The sequence below is a fragment of the Nicotiana tomentosiformis genome, chromosome 8 (assembly GCF_000390325.3).
Source record: "Nicotiana tomentosiformis chromosome 8, ASM39032v3, whole genome shotgun sequence".
In the NCBI taxonomy this organism is placed as follows: Eukaryota; Viridiplantae; Streptophyta; class Magnoliopsida; order Solanales; family Solanaceae; genus Nicotiana; species Nicotiana tomentosiformis.
Window position 1 is genome coordinate 140,781,272 of NC_090819.1, and position 6,433 is coordinate 140,787,704.

Consider the following 6,433-nt stretch of genomic DNA (forward strand, 5'->3'; position numbering starts at 1 on the left):
ACAACAAGAAAAGTTACTCAAAATATATAACAAACACAATGAATACACATTTCTTAAAAATAATTCCAATACCACAATCACACCAAGCCTTCGGTTCAATAACAATGAGTACAACAACAACAAAATTGACAATAATAGGAATGAGACGATTAAATAAATACACAGAGAATAGCTACACCGAACTAAGTCAATTAATGCATCACGGGAGAAAAAAAGGGATATTATATCATGGAACAAAATAACCAAACACAAGTGCACCAATAGAAGAATATCAACAGGGGCACTCCCGAGATATCGCCTAGTAGTTCCAAATCATAAACAAACAAAATAATAGAAACATATCAACAAGGGCACTCTCGAGGTACTGCCTTCTAGTCCCAATTCATAAATAAATTCACAATCTTTCCTTATATCACCGCGGGAGCCTTCACATTTAATTTTAAAAATTATTTTTCCTAAAATAGCATCCCGTGTTTTAGCCCACCTTATCATACCGCATGACTTCTAGTAGTTCCCCTACTAGCCACGCATATCAAGCCCACTTTATCTCACCGCATGCGTTTCAACACCCAGACCTTATACCACCGCATGCGTATCAGTATCACAACATATCACAAATCGCACCTCAAGTGCCCAAATATTAAAACTTGCCAAAGAAATCAACAATGACAGTATTCTTCACAATAAAGAGCACGACTCAACCACAATGTACGCAAAATCTCACTAACAACAACATGAACCGAACAATAACTCAGCAAGAAATAACATCTCCCTTAACCACAACCTCAAGTAAGCAAATTAATGTCTATTTATAACTTAAATTCTCATTTAAATAACTTTCAATTGAAAATCAATTATAAAAGTGTTTCCACAAAAAGGGCAACTTGACAATTAAAGTATTCATGAAATGGCCAAAGTGGTAATAATTCCAAATAAGAATATAAGAGCAACTCGGCAAATAAAGAATGTGTATGTAACTACAACTTCAAACAATACATGTACTAGTGGACAAGGCAAATAAAGGTATAACAATGTGCCAACAAATTTCCAATTAAATACATAAAAGATGCCTTATATTTTAAATCTATAGAAGTTTTCACATATAATACCGAGTACGTACTCGTCACCTCACATAATACAAATTGCACACATGACTCAATGCCTAAGGGATAATTCCCCCACACAAGGTTAGGCAAGATACTTGCCTTTACGAAGATAGGCCGACACTCTAAAATTGCCTTCTTGCGTGAAACGACCTCCGGACGGCTCAAATCTAGCCACAATAATTTCATAACATCATTAAAATTTATCGAAAATAATTTCGCATAATAAAATATCTACTTTAAATTTTTTACATTAAAAAGTCAACCTGAATGTCAAACCGGGGACCGCTCTCGGAATCCGATAAAATTTTATGAAATACGAACACCCATTCTGATATGAGTCCAACCATACCAAAATTATCAAATTCCGATAACGAATAGCTCTTCAAATCTTCATTTTTCGTTTTTGAAAGATTTCACAAAAATCCCATTTTCTTCCAATCAATTCACTAATTAATGATACAAATGAGTATGAAAGTTTGAAACATAATCAATTTCGGTTAAGAAACACTTACCCAATTCAAACTCGTGGAAAAATCCTCCAAAATTGCCCAAAACCGAGACTTCAAACCCCATAATGAAAATGAAGAAATGACCAATTTCGATCCTTAATGTTTGTGTCAGTCTCACACATGCGACGTCGCTTTTGCGACCAAATATTACGCTTTTGTGATGTCCACTGGCCAACAGATCCCTCGCACCTGCGGGGTTTTCTCCGCTTCTGCGCAATCGCAGGTGTGAGGCCCAGTTGCGCATCTGCGGAGCTTGTCACTTATATGCTACAATTTTCCGCACCTGCGATGTCGCGGGAGCGCACCATTTTCCCGCTTCTGCGACCAAACAAAAGTCCCCACATTTTGCTTCTGCGCCTCTATCCTAGCACCTGCGAGCCTCGCAGTTGCGCCCAGTGGTTCACAAGTGCGACCACACCAGATTTTGCCTAGAACCAACCTTAACAAAACTTTCCAAAACGATCCGAAACTCGTCCGAAACTCAAGCCACTCGGGACCTCGTCCAATACACTAACAAGTCCCGTAACCTAATGCAAACCTATTCGAGGTCTCAAATCATATCAAACAAGGTCTAAATTACGAATTGAACCTCGAATCGAACTTATAAGTTTATGAAATTTCTAAATTCTATATCTTGTGCCGAAACATATCAAATCAATCCGGAATGAGTTCAAACTTTGCACACAAGTTATAAATGACATAATGGACCTGTTCCAACTTCCTAAATTGAAATCTGAACTCGTTATCAACAAAGTCAACCCTCGATCAAACCTCTCAACCTTCTAAAACTTCAACTTTCTAATTTTCACCATAATGCGCCGAATTATCCCTCAGACTTCCAAACCCAAATCCGGATGTACGTCTAAGTCCAAAATCACCCTACAAAGCTATTGAAATCATAAAAACTCCATTCCAAAGTCATTTGCACAAAAGTCAAACTTTGGTCAACTCTTTTCACTTAAGCTTCATAAGAATCGTTCTTTTAATTTAATTCCGAATCATTCGAAAAACAAACTCGACCACCCATGCAAGTCATAATAGACATTACGAAGTTTCTCGAGACCTTAACCCGTTGAACATGACCCAAATTCTCACAACAACAAGTCGGGTCATTACATTCTCCCCCCTTAAATAAACGTTCGTCCTCGAACGTGCCAAGAACCATTCTGAGGACATCGAATTACTGATTGTATTCATCATACATATACTCGCAGGTGATCCCACGTCACCCCAATCGACATAAGACCGATAACATCATCTCGATTGAAGTTTATTTCTCCCATCCACATTGTTAAACCTTAGAACCAAATTTCTCACCATCCAAAAATTTCCAAAATAACTGATTTCCACACCAACAAGGTATCAACCTCAACCAGCTGTAAAAACTCATGCCTGCACCCACCAGGTACCACCACATGATGTAATACCTCATAAATATGCCCATAACAATAAATCTAGCAATAACTTACCATAATCAAACACAACACAAGCAATTAGCCTCATCTCAGTGCAAGGAACACAAAGATCTCCTAACTATTCACCTGAATCATCAGTTCACATTTAACACTACATGAGCACACACATCGTAAGCTAAAACACAATAAATACTAAGCGGTTATGGCTAAATATGCAAAGAAAAACACATAAGAGAACTATCAAATAATCCCAACAGGCATAACTCCCCATCAGTGCTATAATGCAAATAAATTTCACAAAGGAGAATTTAAAACATGTGAATTAGCCACAAGGATCTCATCCTTATATAACTTCCCCCGTAACACGTAGCCCGATTCAAACATATCAAATCACATGAGAATGCGAGGATCCCATCCTCAGCTCTGAATCACTAGTATTATGTACACATCGTGCCAACCAAAACCTTTTATTTTCTTCTTTTAAATAAATTCCGTTAAACAAAGTCACAACACATAATGAACCCCCATACCAACATGGCATATAAATCACAATTTGCAACCAATTGTCCCGAAATTACATCAAAACTCACCGTAATGAGCAACAGAAAGTCACCTTTAGTCTCATAGCACTCATTAGTGACCAAAACAGAATGATAGACATGGCTATCGCCATGGAATCTCCCAGCAAGGGTAAGCACATAAATAGATTACAGAATCATGAAGATCACCATATATGAAGCATGATAGGAGGTCTCACCTCGATAAGCGGAATTGATTCAAAATAGGGATGATGCTTCTCTATAACAAATCAAAATCATACCTGTAATGACACCATCAGTGTAACGGCCTTAGTCATACCATAGCAAATACATCAACATGCTGGGTCTCCCCCTCTAGGGCACCCTCTAACCGCATGTCCTACACCCCTAACTGGTTGTGCAGGTAGAGTAGTAATTGGAACAGAGCATGTAGCCTGAGTGCTCTGATGAAATCCGCTTCTCCCAAGTCTAGGACAATCTCTCATGACGTGTCTAGTATCACCACACTCATAATAATCCCTGTGTCGGATAATTGGAATAACCACTGTAAAAATCATATGCCGGTGGTGCACTAAAAGATGACTGCCCCATTTGAGTACCCTAACAAACTGGAGCACCACGATTAGTCTAACGTGGCGACTGGGCTGACCGACTGCCCGAGCCTCCACCCTAATGTTCATAGCTATATTGTAGAATCCACCAAATCCTCCATAACCTCGAGACCTCTTGGTCTCCTTTTCCTCATCCTGAACACTTTCTAACATCCTGGCAATTTCCACCAATTGCTGAAATAGTGTATCGGTCTATAGCCCCGAGCCATACATAATCTAACATCATAACTGAGTCCTTCAATGAATCTACTCGATCTCTGACATAGGAACCAAAGTAGGTGCATGACGGGCTTACTTAGTGAATTTGATGGCATATTTCGACACATTCATGGTGCCCTAATGCAACTGTTCAAACTCTATGCGCCACGCATCCCAAAGGGTATGGGGAATGAACTCCATCATAAATATCTCTGAAAACTGAGCCCAAGTAGGTGGTACTGCATCGGTTGGTCTACCCTCTTCATAAACTTGCCACTATTGATACGTTGTTTCTGACAGCTAAAATGTAGTAAAGGCATGTTTACTCACTTCCAATATACCCATGGTGCGGAAAATGCAATGACACTTTTCTAGCAATCCGTGAGCATCCTCGGTAGTTGTGCCACTAAAAGTAGGTGGACCACACCTTTTAAACCTCTCAAGCCTATTTTGCTCTTCTTCTGATGCCCTTGGCTTGACCTTAGTCTGAACCGGAATAAAAGGATATACCGGCACTACACCCGGAACCTGACCAATGTGAACGCGCTGCTCTGGAGTACGGGCGATAGAAGTAGTTGGTGAAATAGAGATCAATCTCGCCTGAGCCAATGTACCAAACATGCTCAGGAACTGTGCTAAAGTCTCCTAAAGTCTAGGGGTAACAACAGGTGCCTCCAGTGCTTGTTCCCCAACCGGAGCTACTAGAGGCTCCTCAACTATTGCTCTAGCTATGGTGCATGCCCTTCCTCAATGTCACGACCCAAATATCACTAGTCATGATGGAACCTAACTCGACCCGCTAGGTAAGCCAACTAACAGTCAATACAATCCAAATGAAATTGTAGGAAAATAATGAAGAATTATCCGAACTTTTACAAATTAACCCAAGAACTGGTAGTACAAATCATGAACTTCTAAGACTTAGAATTTACAAAGACGATACAAATAATTACACGATCTGTTTGAAAAATACATAAACAGATTAAAAAAATCTAAAGCCACCAAGGACAAGTGGCAACTATATCCGGAATGCATGAACATCTTTAGGGTCATCTCGCGACATCACCAGCAGCTCTGCTCCAAAAGTCTGCACGCAAGGTGCAGAAGTGTAAAATGAGTACAACCGACCCTATGTACCCAGTAAGTATTTTGTCTAACCTCGTCGAAGTAGTGACGAGGCTTTTTAGTAAAACGATGCTCACTAATAAAAATATGTACCAAAATCTAGTAATTGAACTATACTACAGTATAACAGTATAGAGTACACGAAATGAATGTACAAAACAATAACAGAGCACTAGAAGAGATCACAATTCAACGGTTTCCAATATCTCAACCAATCATTTCCTTAGAGCGAAACCAATAAACCACAATAGTCACCCCATAACTTTTATAACGTGAGGAATATACTTTGATATCAAGCCAATTTCACGGCAACACCCTTTGTGCATTTATCTCATCCTCACCAGATATGCATACAACAGTACCAACCGAATGGCAGAAATGCCGATAACAGTAATGACAAAATAGGAAATACGCAAGTAGCAATAATGAATGAGAATGTACATAAGGGCATCGGTAACAGACTAGGCGGAAAGCATCTAGGTGATGACATCAATCAAGAAAAGGAATGTAACTCAACTAACTAGCATGTTGGAGGCATAAAAACAAATATAATGAATAAGAGGGGAACGCATGATCTTTATTCGTTAACAAGTAGAAGCATGAATGACTAACACGGTAAAAGGCATGTACTAAGTGCAACCAAAATAGATACGACAAAGATATAATTATGACTGCAGGAAGTAGGCATGGTATTTGCAAGTTTAGCAAGTAGAAGGCATGAGTGACACAATAACAAATAAGGTAAAGAACAAGAACACGAGATTAACGACAAGTCACATAAGAACCATAAATACAACAATAATAGCTCAATGTAATGGCATGAACGTATACACAAAAGAAAGATATCACAACATAATGCATGTCCCTCGTCCTCACCTGCACGGAAACACCCATCGTTCTACGAACTCATGATAATTTAAAGCAGGATAA